This window comes from Schistocerca cancellata, chromosome 7, assembly GCF_023864275.1.
Source record: "Schistocerca cancellata isolate TAMUIC-IGC-003103 chromosome 7, iqSchCanc2.1, whole genome shotgun sequence".
Classification (NCBI taxonomy): Eukaryota; Metazoa; Arthropoda; class Insecta; order Orthoptera; family Acrididae; genus Schistocerca; species Schistocerca cancellata.
In genome coordinates, this window is record NC_064632.1 from 423,841,852 (window position 1) to 423,858,418 (window position 16,567).

A 16,567-nucleotide genomic window follows, 5' to 3' on the forward strand; every position below is an offset into this window, starting at 1 on the left:
GGCAGCTGGACCACCCTGCTGCTGAATATCCTGCCCAACACAATGTACTTCACTTCAACAACTGCTTCACAGCCTAAGCCATTTGGATCCTTCATATAAACACCAGCTTTTCTGAATTGCATAGGTGGGAATTCTCTCTGCGGTATATCCTATGTTCCTGTAAATCCCCCTGGCCTCAACCTTCCCTAGTCCATGTCCTCCACTTCCCTATACCCTACTCTGATCCCACTCCAGTATAACACAGCCTTCTACTCCACCAACACACCCACTAGTTTTTTTCCCCTTCAGTATCTCTCCTTTCCCTCCTTTCCATCTCCCTGCCCCAAATCCTCCCAACTGCATCTAGCAGCCCTATTGTGTCACCACCACATCCCTGCATGCCTCCAGAATCTACACTAAAAGTTCTCCCACCCTACCCTGCTATTCCCCCCCTCCTTCCCACTCCAAGCCAAGCGTCCCTCCACCACCAGACTGCTGCTTCCATCATGTTCTGGGACAACTCATTCTCCCATCCCCCCCCCCCCCCCCCCCCCACCCTTGTGAATCAGCATCTCCTCTATATGGCGAGTAGCAATCTATCCTTTTCATAAATTACTGTTATTCCATCCTGAACCTTTCATTGTTTGATTATGCCTGAAAGGGGAGAGGAAGTAGATGAATATGAGATGAAAGATGCGATACTGCAAGTAGAACACAGTGCAGAAATATCTAAGTCAAAACAAGACGCCTGGGCTAAACGACATTCCCTCAGAATTATTAAGATAGTCTTGATGTGCAAGATAGGAGACAGGAGAAATACCCTCAGATTTCGAGAACAAAGTAGTAATCCCATTCCAAAGAAGGCAGGTGCTGACATTTGTGAATATTATCAAACCAGTTTCGTAAGTCATGGTTGCAAAGTGCTAACATGAACTATTTACCAAAGAATGGAAAAGCTGGTAGAAGTCACCTCGGGGAAGATTAGTTTGTGTTCCAGAGACATTTAGAAACATGTGAGGCAAATCTAACCAAAGACTTATCTTAGAAAATAGGCTAAAGAAAGACAAACTTGTATTTATTGCATTTGTAGATTTAGAGAAATCTTTTGATAATGTTGACTGGACTACATTATTTGAAACTCTGAAAGGTAGAGGTCGGTGTGTGTGTGTGTGGGGGGGGGGGGGGATAAGGGGGCGATAAACTACAGGGAACAAAAGTTATTTGTGTGGGGAAGGGGGGGGGGATAAACTACAGGGAACAAAAGTTATTTTCAACTTGTACAGAAACTAGACTGCAATTTGGGGGTGGAGTGAGTGAAAAATAAGCAGTGGTTGAGAAGGGAGCGAGACAGAGTTGTAGCCCATCCACAATGTTGTTTAATGTTTACATTGAGCAAGCAATCAAGGAAACTAATGTGAAATTAGGGAAGGGAATCAAAAGTTCAGGGAGAAGAAATAAAAACTTGAGGTATGTAATTCAACCACTCGCTATGAATATGACCCTTAGGGTGGAGGGTGTGAAGGCAGTAGGTTACTGTAAGTTAAGGCCAGGATAATTTCAGGAGCAGAGACAGTATTGTCAGGATAACTACCATCTTTGCAGTTCAGAAAAGCTGGTGATGGAGGGGGGATCCAGATGGCCCGGATTGTGAATCAGCCATTGAAGTCAAGCATTTTGTGCCGCAGCATGGTCTATGTTGCTTTTGGCCAGTTTAGCTTGGTCATTCATCCTGGTGGACAGCTAGTTGCTAAGCATACCAATACAAAAGGCTGTGCAATAGTTGTAGCAGAGCTGGTACACAATATGGCTATCTTCACAGGTGGCCCGGCCTTTGATGGGGTCAGATAAACCTGTGACAGGACTGGAATGGGAAGTGCAGGGTGGTGAATTGGACAGGTCTTGCACCTAGGTCTTCCTTAGGGATATGATTTGTGTCGCAAGGGATTGGGATGGGGAGTGGCATAGGGATAGACTAGGATGTTGTTGTGGTTGGGTGGGTGACGGGAACACCACTTCAGGAGGAATGGGAAAGATCTTGGGTAGAATGTCCCTTATTTCTGATCATGATGATAGATAATCAAAGCCCTGATGAATGATGTGGTTCAGTTTTTCCAGTCCGGAGTGGTATTTGGTGAAGAAGGGAGCAGTCTTATGTTGCTGTCTCTTGGGAGCGGTGGGAAGATTGGGGGTTTGTGAGGAACGGGCAAGGGAAATCTGTTTGCGGACTGGGTCCGAGGGATAGTGACTGTTTGTGAAGGCCTTGGTGAGACCTTTGTTACACTGGGAAACAGAGTCGTTATCACCGCAGATACATCACACCTGGGTAACGGGGCTGCATTGGAGGGACTTTTTGATGTGGAAGGAACAGCAGCTATGAAAATGTAGGTACTGTAGGTTGGTGAGTTTAATGTGGACGGAGGTGTGGATGGAACCATCTGAGATGAGGAGATCAACATCTAGGAAGGTGGCATGCTGGGTTGAGGAGGACCAGACGATGTGGATGGGAGATAAGGTGTTGAGGTTATGAAGGAATGAGGACATGGTGTCATGGCCTTGAGTCCAGATCATGAAGATATCATCAGTGACCCTGAATCAGGCTAGGGGGTTTGGGGTTCTGGGAAGATAGGTAGGTTTCCCCCAGATGGTCCATAAAGGGGTTGGCATAGGAGGGTGCCATGCAGGTGTCCATGGCTATGCTGTGGATTTGTTTGTATATAATCTGTTCAGAACTCTGAAAGATGTTGGGAGAGGTAGTGTTCAATTGCAACAAGACCATGGGCATGAGGGATGTAGGGAAGTGGTGTCAACAGTGACCAGTAGGGAACTGGGAGGTAAAGAGGTGGGGTGTTGGAGAGTCTGTTTCACAACCCCCCCCCCCCCACACACACACACACACACACACACACACCACCTTGTGATGCTGTACCTCGCAGTCTCCAGACCCTCCTTCCTCTGCCGACAGCACTGTTCGCTCCTTCCACATGTACCCTGCTATCACCCCTCTCTCTCTCTCTCTCTCTCTCTCTCTCTCTCTCTCTCTATCTATCTCTCTCCCCCCCCCCCCCCAGACTGAAGATTGCTATTCATGTAGCAGCCGAATTTGGATCGGAGTTACTGCTGGTGGCAGCCAAGTGTGAGTGAGATGTGCTTGCTTGTGTATGTTCTCTTTACTGAGGAAGGCTTTGGCAGATAGCTGCATGTGTAACAGTCTTTTCATTGTGCCTGTCTGCAACTTGGCAGTTCATCTTTACAGCGAGTAGCAATCTGCCCTGTTCCTTAAATTGTAATTTTGTCAGACAGCAAATGATGTGGAGGAGCAGTTAAGTGGATTGAATACTATCTTAAAACTAGTTACAAGATGAACATAAAAAAAAAAGGATAATGGAATACAGCCAAATTAAGTCAGGTGACGCTGAGGAAATTAGTCTGGGATATAAGACACTAAAAGTAGTTAATGAGTTTTGCTGTTTGGGTAGCAAAATAACTGATGATGGCAGAACTAAACAAGATATAAGATGCAGACTGGCTATAGCAAGAACAGCATTTCTGTAAAAGAGAAATCTGTGAACATATAATTTAAACTTAAATGTTATGAAGTCCTTTCTGAACGTATTTGTCAGGAGTGTAGCCTCATATGGAAGTGAAAGTCAGACGATAAGCAGTTTGGTAAGAAGGGAATACAAACTTTTGAAATGTGTTACCGTAAAAGAATGTGAAAGATTAGATGTGTAGATTGAGTAACTAATGAAGAGATATTGAATTATGATAACAAAGGATGTTAAGGAACAACATGACCAAAAGAAGGGATAGGTTGATAGGGCACATCCTGAGGTATCAGGGAGTCATCAATTCGATAATGAAAGCAAGTGTGATGGGTCAAAATTATATATGGGATCCAGGTGTAGACTACAGCAAGCAGATGCAAATGGCTGTAGGTTGCAGTAATTAGTTGGAGATGAAGAGACTTACACCGCTTAGACTAGTGAAAAGAGCTGCATCAGACCAGTCTTTGGACTGAAGACCACAACAACACTTCTTTCTGCACTCTATCCGTGCAAAATGACCTCTGGGATACAGGTATAAAAGAGTAAATTAAAACTACTGATAATACCCTCCATAAAAATGTTAACTTGTGTCCCATATCTTGTGTTGCTGTACTAAGTTACATGTTTGTGGAGAATATGTCGTCATTATAAACATTTGCCGTAGTGTTGTGATTGTCATTGTGGCTAAACAGCCTACTAGTATAAATCATCAGCAAGAAATCCATCTTCCCTATATAATGTATATGGTATTTTTTTATTTTTATTTATTTATTTTTGGAAGAAGTCTTGGCTGTTATTTTACTAACTAAACAACTATCTGCAGAACACGGTGAAATATGCAACTAAATTTTAAAAAAATGCTTGTATATGAACAAGTTTTTGCAGGGTAATGATTTTTGTGCGTGACATGCTCTCAGGAGTGCAGTGAAACTGTTATACTAGTATGAATATACAGTACTGTAGACAGTTTTAGTAGCTCTCTTTTCCTGTTACAAAAAATTACATTTGTATATATTATGGTTGAAGTTCAACAGTGCACGATTTGTGGTGCCTATTCTCAGATAGTTACTGAATATGCAGTATCTGTTGGTCAGAAAAACCGATGGTAAGGAAGAAGCCAACAGTAGAACTTCATTCCATGACATGTAGTTAGTATCACAGCCACCTCTTCTGAGAGATAGTAATAAAGGTCGTAATGCATCAGGCCATATGATTTGAAATTATCACAGATTACACAGGGATTAAAGTGAGATAAGGGACAAACACATGAAAGTGTGTTCATAGTGGTGCCTTTCACAACCATAAATGACACAATAGAAAGGAAGGTAATTGATGATGGCATGGCAGAACCTACCCCATACACTGTACGATGACTTGCATACTCTAAATGCATGTGTGTGTGACAGTTTTCTCTTGGACTGGATCTCCATTTCCAGTGATAACTTATTAAGTTTTCTTGATAAAGCAACTTTTTCCTTTTCAAATTATTTACTGTTTCCCGAAGTTTGACAAGATTAAAATGTACTAAAGTGACTGGTTCTATTGGTGGTTTTATGTGAATTCACGCTCATGGCAGGTGTATGTAAGTTGACTAAAGAATACTAATAACAAATACTGAGCTTTCTTTACATTTGTATTTGATATTTTAATTAAGAGATCAACATAATTCATAAGATAAAATTTGCTACCTTTCTCACCAATAATTTTTAAGAAAACATTGATTTTTGAACCTATATTAAATACTCTCCAAACTGTGGGATGGTAATGCCAAATCTGCTTTATATATAAAGCTGTGTGTGGCTGTGTGTCTGAGATCTCCCAAACACCTGGATCAGTGTCAATAAAATTTGACTCAAAAACAGCAGGCCTCATGGGTATCAACACTGTTGGGTTTATAATCTCCTAGCTCCAATAGGAGTGGAGATATGGGCAAAAACATGTTTTTCCAACCCCTGGCTTATTGGCTGCCCTCCACAAAAGGCATGTTGTGTGGGAACAGTATTGTCCTGCCGAGTCAACCTGCTTTGCAGGGCAGCATACTTGTCAAGGGCACGAAACTGTTTTCCAGGCCCCAACATGTAAGCCGCCCTGCATGACAGGCATGTTGTATTGAAGTAGTATCGGCTGCTGCATCGACATGCTTTGTATGGTGGCCTGTATGTTATGGGCAGTTAAATGATTGACAAGCCCCTGATGTGTAGCCTGCCCTGCATAATAAACATGTTGTGGTAGTAGTATCGGCCTGCTTTATTGAACTATGTTGCAGAAGCTACACATGCCGATGAACGTAGCTGGGGCAGGTTGAGATGGGTAGAGGAGAAATGGACAGGTGAGGGAAGAGGACAGGGGGGGGGGGGAGATGCATGAGGCAAGTGGAAGGTGTAGAGGGGCAGTTGGCATGTGGGAAAGAAAGGAGGAGGTGGAAATGGGAAAAGATAGGGGTTAGAGGATATGATCAGAGAAAGGGAAGGGGAGGAGATAAAGTGATAGAGAGAGTGGGGAGGAGGAGATAGACATACAGAGGTGGAAGGATGAGGTGAAAACAGAGATAGGGAAGAGATGTGTTAAACAAGGAGGGTGAATCTGCAGGGGAAAAGACTAATAGACTATAAATGCTACTACTGATTTATTTCTAAGTAGAGCTTCCACTGTTGTCTTCCAGAATTTAAAAATGATGCATAATCAAGTATTCCAAACAAATCCTATATAGTCCGATCCAACACTCGGAAGCTGTTGTAGGGGCCTACAAATGTGTGGGACTCTAATCTGCCATCTGTTCGCAAGTCATTCAGGTTCTGTAACAAGAAAATGGAAAGAACAGTACTCAGCGCTCCTGCCCCCAACCAGTATTATTTGTTAATTGTGAAAGGTTAAAATGAAGAAAAATCATCTTTTACATGTGTTTGTGTAACTTCCCCATACAATTACTTTCATGCCATATACTCAGTAATAACAAATGTGTGGCTTGAAGTAATTAAATAAATTTAATTAAAATTTGATACATCCCTCATTCTTTGGTTCAGGAGTAAAACTTCATACAAGCGCACATGTCAAATATGAACTGGAATTTAAATCTGGCAGCTGTGATAGTAGACAGAAATGGACTTGACCTTTACAGGATGTTGTTGGGGATGTCTGGAATAGCATTGTGATGCTGCAGTTAGTATGCCACAACCACTAAAGTCAAGCCGCCATGTAAAGCTATAGGTACAAAAGTCGGTTGCACAACACATAGTCATCAAGTTTTCTGTGAAGGAATGTACCAAGTCTGTGGAAATTTTGAGGAGGCACCATGGGGAAGAAACCTTTTTCAAAACATTTGTAGCAGGATGAGTAGCTGTGCAAAACATACATCGCCAAAGACAACTGTGGACAAGCATCATAACAAAAACATTTGTGCAGAAAATTGGTGCGTAAATCTTTTGAAAATTTATCGGCACTAGGAATGAGCTATGGAAGCGCTCTAGCCAATGTCACTGGTGAACTCAACTACTGGAAATTGTTTGCTACACATTCTGCTGTTTCAACGAGGAGAGACTGGAAAAAATTCATTGGGAAAATCTGAACATCCACCTTAGAATCGCAGTGCATCGTCCTCTGACTATCACGTTTTTAGACCGTGGAAAGAACAACTTGGAGGACAATGGTTTGGTGACAGTGCAGTGGAAGAGGAGTGTGTGCAAAAGTGGCTTTGCCTTCTTCTTTCTTCAAGGATAACAACAAAAGTTGTCATTTTCTTGGAAATCGTGTGTAGCAGAGCCAGGAGCAGGGTGAATTTTTGTTTTGGTTGATTCAGTCAAGTTTGCAAAGAACAATTCCAGTTTATATAATGGTCTCTCCCCATACTTCATAAACCTCAGCCAAAGCTTGAAGTGTTAGGTAGAGATTTTTTTTTCTCACTGCTCAAGATCTGTGGTGTGTGTATAAAAAAGGAGACCTGCAACAAAGCGAAAGCCTTTTTTTTTTAATAAAAAAAATATACAACATTATAGGCTTAACTCATATTAAGGTTCTTAGTCTGATAGGATAATTACTCATATCAATCATCAAAATGAGAATAAACTATGATGGTGAGACTCTGGTTGTTAACGCAAATTAAAAATTGTGTATCTAGATTTAGTGACTTTTAAGCAGGCCCTTCCTCAATAGAAATAAGGCAAGCAGTACAGTATGCCAATGAGAGAGAAACTTTCTTCCATCACCTGTAAAATTTACTCTTTGTTATTACACAGGGTGTCCCAGAAATACTGTGTCCCAGAAATACTGCGACAAATTTAGAGGGGTAGTAGAGGGTGTCTTAAGAAACAAATCAAGGATAAGAACCTGTGTCTGGAAACTTCATTCAGCAATGCTACAGAGTGCCGAAGTTAGAGGTGCCGGTACCTGTGACTTGGTACACCATCAGACTGTGGGCAGAATGTCTCGCAGTGTTGTTTGTTATTCAGTGATTCCAACTGATACCGGTGGAGAAGATGGAGTTAGCTGCTGCGTAGAAAAGGCCTTGTCTGCTATGAATGCGTTGCTCTGTTGTCTCAGTGGATGATAGTTTCAACACAGGTTTCCATCCACAATTTATTTTTCTCCTGGAACCCCCTAAAATCATTAAACTGTTTCAGTATACAAGAGAAAAACAACCTGCAGATGAAAACCCATGTCTGAAACAATAATCCCTCAAGGCAACAAAGCAATACATTCATAGAATATGGCCTGTCTACACAGCATATAGCTCAGTCTTCTCCAGGGGCAGTCACCCACAATCGCTGTATAACAAACAACATTGCAAGACAATCTGCCTGTGGTCTGTCCGCATATAATTCCGTGTTTGCCGCCAAATTGATGGCCTAGGCCCTACTGGCAGGCACCATCACCTGATATTTAACACTCTGTAGCATTAATGGAAGACATTTCTGCACACTGGTTCCTATCCTCAATTTGTTCTTCAAGAAATCCTCTACAACCCCTTAAAATTTTAATAAAAATTTTTGGAACAGCGATCAAAAAAATTTTTTTTAATTTTTCTTTTTAAAATTCAGTCTTGATCGCACAACAGCAGCAGCTGAGAAGAGTGCTCCACCTACCATCTTCGAAGGATGCCATGGGTCTGATGATGGTCATGTGATATGACCGAAACCGGTCACCTATGTTCTCGTACCGTGGTGCGATCAAGACTGAATTTTAAAAAGAAAAATTTTTTAAAACCCTTAAAATTTTTCACATCTTTTCTGGTACACTCTGTAGATAGTTCCATTTGTGTGTGTGTGTGTGTGTGTGTGTGTGTGTGTGTGTGTGTGTGTTCATCCATATTTCTTCATTTGTTCAGTTTTTGCAGTTAGTAACTAGACATTACTATTCTAAAGTTGTTTCACCAAGATGTAGCAGAAGAATCACTAAATATCATGTGGCAGAAGAGTCAATAAATATCATTACTTTTCTACTTCAGAGAGTGTAAGAGGCATATTAACGACATTTATTTTGAATTGTGTTTTCTTATTATTTTCTACAGTACGATTTACTACTATGCTGCATTTTTGATAGTCAAATAATGTTTTTTAAATTTATGATGTAATCTGTCCCTCTCATCATCAGAAATACTTTTTTTTCTCCATGTTCTGAGATCAGATTAATATCAATTTTATTGTGTCACTATTGGTAATTGGTGAAATATAATGATTACACAGGAAATACATACTTTTTATCACTGTTTCTCTGATTATTTGTTATTACTTGCGTATGTGATCTAAGTTTCAGGTTACTAGGCCATGAAATGTTACTAGTCTGTTGTAATATCCTTGATGTATTTAGTTTCCACTTGTCAAACAATGGAAGGTCAAGGAAGGAAAACAATAATATGGAAAGGATATATTGCTACTCACTGTACAGAAGAGGCTTTGAGTCACAGACGGGCACAGTGAAAAAGACTACTAACTTATTAAGCTCTTCCAAAACAGCACTGAGAGACAGTGTACATGTGTATGTGTGTGTAAGTTGTGTCGTCGTCGTCGTCCCCCCCCCCCCCCCCCCCCCCACCAGCACCACCACCACCAGAAGAAGATCTTTATGCAAAGGCTTAATATTTTAGCAGTCTTTTTTCGTAGTGCCTGTCTGCTACTCAGTGCCTCCTCCTTCTGGTGAGTAGCAATCTGTCCTTTTTCATATTGTAGTTTCCATGTGTGCTGAATTTAAATTGCTTACCCATTCCTTTGATATTTGTTATTGAAATTAAAGTAGCAAACCATCTGTTGAATAGGAGAATTTGTGTGAAAGTCATATAATGTTTCCCTATGTTTACACTGTTGAAATAACCCAGTGTTAGTAGTGAATGTTTGCTAAACTTGTTTTATGTGGTGCAGATATAGGTTATTCCTATCATCAGGTATGTGAGTGTTAGTGCAGTGATTTGATTCAATATCAGCAATGCATTATAATACTAATAGAAGCAATTGTTGTACCAGAGCTTAAAAATAAATTGAAAAGTCAACAGATTGTCATGTGTGGCACAGTGTATGGTTGATAATATTCTCTATTCTTAATGTTCAAATATATTGTTGTCTAAATTGGCATTTAACACCAGTAAAGTGACAGTGGACATGAAACATAAATTTTAAATTAAATTTGCATAACAATTTTAGGAATTTTATAGACAGCATTTTATCATGGACATTTGAGTTCGGTTCAGTTGATTATTCTGACTGCGGATTATGTAAGGAGTTTTTTCAGCATTCAGTCTGAATTTTACAATCTTAAGTTTAGTAACAAGACTAATAGTTTTGTACATAATTACAAAGTATTGTTCTCTCTAGGAACAAGAAATTGTTTAGTGTCACCACTAGAAATTATGTAGATTTTATTAAATGGCTCACCTATGTAATTGATAAATAATCTGAAAAGACTGCTACACAATTAACTCTTCTTGTTAAACCCTTAAAACAAATAAATTGATGCCATGTTAGAAGTTTTTATTGTTTTTATGATTTCTGCTGCAGGTAATCTCATAGCTTAGGCTGGCTTTTCTAACCACACACTACTTTCAAATTTTTTAATGATTTTGCCTGCTGATGTAGACTGCAAGTACATGAGCTTTTTTTGTTTCATTCGCCATAATTTATAACTGAACCTTTCTCTACTTACTTGAAAATAAAAAAATGAAAGGAATATATCAACTGAATCAAAGATATACTATTCTCAACCTACAAGCATTGAGGTACTCTGAAATTTATCAACAATGTTTACATTATTGGGTTATGCAATGAACTTAAAATGGATGTGTCATTTAATATGAAACGGGGAGTGTGTTAATATTTGCAGCAACTGCCCAGAGTTCCTAACTTCAGTTACGTTTCATCATATGAATAATAAAAATAGGCAATAAAAATTCTGTCTTTTGTCACTGAATTTGTTCAGTTGCAAAAGATGGTATTTTTCTTATCTTTGTGACAGAACATAATGAAATAGGGAACTTATTTTCGTTTGGTGCATATGTTGTTCATGGTTGCTTGTATGAATTTTCTTTTGGATATATGCATACTAGATTAGACATCATTTTACAAAGGAGGTTTGTTCAGAGTTTTGTTGGAATAATCAAGTTATTACTGAATAAGATGTGACGGTTTTGGGACATCGTGATATGTTGCATACGAAATCTTTTACGGTTGTACCATGTATATCCCCACACACACACACCTGTTCAGTTACTTTGTACTGGCTGGCAATTGTTAGTTTCAAATTTGTACGTATTCATTTGCAAAAATTTTGAGTGTTATATGTCGTGACAGAGGTAACCAAACTTTACCTAATAAACAAAAGAATATATATATATATATTTTTTTTTAAAATATTTATTTTTATGCAAATCACAACATAAATAGCATTTAAAGTGTGCTAAAAATGGTAAGTTATACTTTTTGATAAGAATTGCCTCTTGGACTATCTAGGTCACTTTAATCAGTTGTGAATAAGAAATTTTGATAAAACACGCCATTAACTGCTTTCATATTCTGTAATGTTTTCCCAATTTTTTTTCCTACCTGTCTGTGTAACAGATGGAAATTGATTTTCGGGTTTTTTACATTATGCTAAATCCTGGCTGTAATTGATTGGAATCAGTCTCCAGACTTCTCAGGCAATTTATGTTGAAATGACTTTTCAGTCATTTTTCAGTGACTGTTACCCATTGTGTATTAATACATTTTCTGTCTAACCTGCACGTATGACCTTAACCTAATGTGTGTACCAGCACTGTTTGCATACTGTCACCCAAATTATTGAATAACAGAGATAAGTCAGATGAAACAGATATGGGCTGGCCACATAGTCTAACTAGTCACAATTTTAAAAACATAATGTTACTCTGTCGTAGTGTCTTTGTAAAAGTTTGGCATTTTGATGAAAGCCTAAATTGGACAGAAAGTGCAACATTCAAGTCATTTCACACATTTAAGGGGTGTGGAAATCACCAAGCACCCTTTGAATAGCTAATAAACAGGTTTCTATTATTAACATCAAAGTTTATTCAACAACTGCATATTTATGACACATTATTGACGAACAAGTAACAGCTTCAAAACACAGCAGAGTAATAAGAAGAGAATTGTCTCGTTATCAACTGTCTCATATCATTTTAGAACATGATTTAGAGAGAGGGGGGGAGAGAGGTGAGGTCTGAGCAGTGATCAGAGAGGCACTCAGAGCCCTGGATTCATTATTATCATCAATCCAATTGGTGCATCAGTGATCAGAAGGGTCATCAATAGGCAACTCACAGAAAGAGGCTGAGTTCATGGCGCCCCTTATGCCAACTGCCATTTATCTTTGAAGCCAAAAAGCTTGTTTGCTCATTGACTGGAGCAGAATTGTGTTCAGTGATGCGTCTTGTTTCAAATTGAGCCCCAATATGATTATTCTACACACAGTTTTACTGTCCTTAATGGCAACATGGCTTATATTTCTGCAGGGTAATGCCTAGGTGCACAGAGTGAGTTTCTACTACTTGTCTTCCTGCTTGGCAAATCCTGTCTTGGTCAGCAAGTTCATCGAATCTCTCCCCAATTGAGAACATTTGGAGCATTATGGGCAGGTCCCTCCAACCAGCTCAGGATTTTGATGATCTGATGTGCTAATTGGGCAGAATTTGGCACAGTATCCCTCAAGAGGACATCTAAAAACTCTGTTAATCAGTGCTAAGCTGAATAGCTGCTTGCATAAATGCCAGAGATGGTTCAAAGCAATCTTCACATCTACCAATTTCCATACCATTTGGATAATTCCTTCATGGTGCATTCTTTTTTTTTTTTTTGTCTTAGAGTATATAAGAGAGATCTTGCAGTTTCAGAACAACACCTAAGAATTTATTGCTGTTCAGTACAATCCTTAGGCTACAACCCAGTGTATATTTCCAAATCAACATGTACAGCAGTCTTGAATCCACTAGACGAAGATGTCAATGCTTTTTTTGTTTTGCTTGATGGGACCAGATCTTCGAAAGCTGACTTTTCAATAACATTGTTCCAGTTTTGACATCTTCAAACAATAGAAATCATAGAACAAAATCTCTCATCCCACAGCAACCTCACCACAGATGCAATAAAAGAAATAACAGATATGCTCAGACTGACAACTGAACAAAACTACTTTCAGTTTGAGAAAGAATATTATTTACAAAAAGATGGACTGCCCATGGGATCCCCAATATCAGGAACACTAGCAAACATTTTCATCAGTCACCTAGAAAATCAGATATTTGAAAAGGTAACCACTAATGAAAGTTTCAAAATCATATATTGGTACAGATATGTGGATGACATTATTTGTCTGGTAGATGAGCCAAGTGAAAAAATAGATGAACTCCATTCAGAAATAAACAAAGCTCATCAGAACATAAAATTCACACTTGAAAAAGAAAAACAAAATCAAATAAATTTTCTTGACATTACAATAAAAAAAGAAAATGGCAAACATACATTTAACATCTTTAGAAAACCAACAGCCACAGACACAATAATACATTCCACATCCAACCACCCCCACAGCCAGAAATTTGCAGCACTAAGACACATGTTACATAGATTAAACAGAATCCCACTCAGCAAGAGAAACTATGAACAAGAAATGAGTACAATCATACAAATAGCTAGGAACAACAGGTATGACACACATGTGGTAAACAGGCTCAATCAAAAAATAAAAACACAAATACAAAACAAACACAACATTTCCAGAATACAAAAGAACTTACAAACTGAAAACTTACAAACACACACAATGACAACACCACACAGAAAAGAACCAGATGGTACACCATGACCTACACACATAAATTAACACACAGAGTTGCAAACATCCTAAAGAGACACGGCTTATCTGCTGTGATATATTGTTGTGCAATATACAACTGGACAATTCCATACAAACAAGTAAAATATTTTGTATGTCTCTGTAACCTTGTCCATTTCTCTTCTTTTTTGATGAATGCCAAGATTATCAAATTGGAGGCATTGCATGATGAATCTGAAGCACTTTATATCCATCACAAGGATGAATTTTTCAGTTCCTTCCCTCATTGATTCCCCACAGATCTTCAAGAGTTTTGTGTTTCTTTTGCTTACCTCAATTAAAACTAAAGGACTAATTAATGCCTTTAGTTCAGTGACATGTATTGTTGTTGCACCACAGTCATGTTGAAATGTATCAGTTATGCTCTGAATATACTGATTTGTACACTGAACAGTGAGATTCAACAAATAATTAACTGTAAGACTTGCCATTTTTGCAGTGCATCAACTTTCCAAAAACGTTGTAAGATTTGAAGTATATTCTCTGTGTTGTCAGCATATACAGTAATCAATTTTTTCCCTCACAGGTGCTTGCATGTCATTCTTGCTGTCTTCCTTGTCCATTTCTGAATCTCCCTGGGGAATCACAATCTGTATGTCCTTCGTGTTCATACTCCACTTCACATTTGGGAGGACGAAGGTGCAAACTCATGTCCGCCATCCTGAGTTAGGTTTTTCATGATTTCCCTAAATCGCTCAGGCAAATACTGGGATACTTCCTCTAAAAAGGCATGACTGACTTCCTTCATCATCCTTCCCTAATCCAATGGGACTGATGACCTCATTGTTTGGTCCCCTCCCCCAAATCAACCTAACAACCATTGCATTGTTATCATCGAAATGCAACACTCGTTTTAAAATTTCCTTAATGCCTTTTGAGGCCAGGGGATTATATGTCAACACATTGTCTCTCATGATAAACTGTGCCTTACATAAAATATGACAGCGGGTCACTTTGAAGCCTGTACATTAAAAATGTTCAAACAACAACAAAAATGCCTGCAGAACTAGTGCTGTATTACTTATGATGTGGGTTTAGATAAGCTAAGTGTAATGTTGAAAAATAAAAAGGAAGTAATGCCAGGAACAGGTGTGGTACATAAAGTTTAACATTCAGCCAATATCTGTGTGAAAAGTGGTCACTGGGGCAGTAAAACTTGTAACAGCAGAGGAGACTGGGATACAGGAAGTTGTTAGGAAGAAGAATAAATAAAGAACCTAGAACTTATGTATGTATCATTATGAACATCAGTGTCAAATGGGATGATAATAAATTTATTGCACACAGAGTTGACCAATAGAATGGTATAAATAGTTCAGAGCTGTGATAAAACAGCATATATCTTCCACCATGCACTAGTGAATGCAGAGAATCATAGGAATTATTTTAGCCTTGACCATCTAAATTACGATTATTTAATTTGTAGTTAGCATTTGGATTGTTTTAAGGTCTTCTGTAACCTTTCATCTGTTTATACAGTATGCACAATCCCATACTCCATTTTGTATTGCAAACTCAGAGAGAGAGAGAGAATTGAGGTAGTAGAAATCCATATACAAAATGGAACTTCAGCATATGAATGTTTTCAATACCTAATATTTAACCCTTTAACTGCTATGGATGTGTTAAGGCGCATGCCTTTGTACTTGTCCCTCTGTGTGCTCTAAACGTGTTTATGCATGCCACCAGTCCATCTACCTGGTACTCCGAACGTGTCTACGCGTAAACACTTTCAGAGTGCCAGGTAGAAGGACTGGTGGCGAGCGTAAACACGTTCAGAGAATACAGGAACAGGTGCAAAGGTACATGAGTTAACACACCAGAGCAGTTCAAGGGTTAACAGAACTTTCCAGTTTGGAATGACATAGCACCAATTATCCAACAGAATGTCACCAAAATGCTGTGACTAATTCACTTAAAGTGGACTGAAATAAAGGGAGTAAAGCTTGCACCAGATCCACTTCTGTATATGGCACTGTGACAACAGACTGCTCTGTCTTATCCAAGCACTTTATTTTGAAATCTGGCATTACACATTCTGAAACAGTTGAAAAATGAACTTCTGTAGACTTCATGTCAGCATATCATCAAACAGTACTACGTTCATTAACATTGTTAGCCATTGTTGTATTATAAGTTTATTATGTATCGTCTTTTAATTATCAGTACATATACGTTTTGAGAATCGATCCATAATTTGTAGTAATACATAAATTTATTGAAATGTCACTGTATTAAGAGATTTTAGTTTTAATCATATGAAAGATTTAGGCATTTCCTTATTGTGTAGTCTTCTAGTTTATAGACACCTGGACTTGCTACAGAGCACAAGTATGGTGCGCTTTTGGAGCACTTTTCCTGGACACCATTTCTTTCCCTTCCCTCTGTATGTGGGAGCCAGGAGTTGGTTCCATTGTTTCCAGACTCACCTTTCCAAAGCTATCAGAGTAAAAGTGACAGATAACTTCAAACTGATAATTTCGTGCAAGTCATATTTTGGTTGCTTGCTCATGTGGACGTAACTAAAAATTAATTTCCAACCTCCTGAATAAGTGCATGCCACGCTGGCATCTATTTCTTATTTTGGTATACCACTTCATTGCGTGTCCCGTGGATCATAATTGAGACCCCTCTATATGATGTGAAACAGGTCAGTTTTACAATTATAATACACTTCCTCAGTGAAAAATACGGCAAAAGGCTTATAATTTACA

At 38.8% G+C, this 16,567-nt stretch overlaps 2 protein-coding genes across 2 annotated transcripts in view; both read left to right on the forward strand.

The window, feature by feature from the left end:
- Positions 1-16,567, forward strand: part of LOC126092327 (serine/threonine-protein kinase grp) — a 146,058-nt gene that overhangs the window by 16,218 nt on the left and 113,273 nt on the right. The gene's annotated exons all lie outside the window — the stretch shown is intronic.
- Positions 1-16,567, forward strand: part of LOC126092331 (uncharacterized) — a 36,562-nt gene that overhangs the window by 15,744 nt on the left and 4,251 nt on the right. The gene's annotated exons all lie outside the window — the stretch shown is intronic.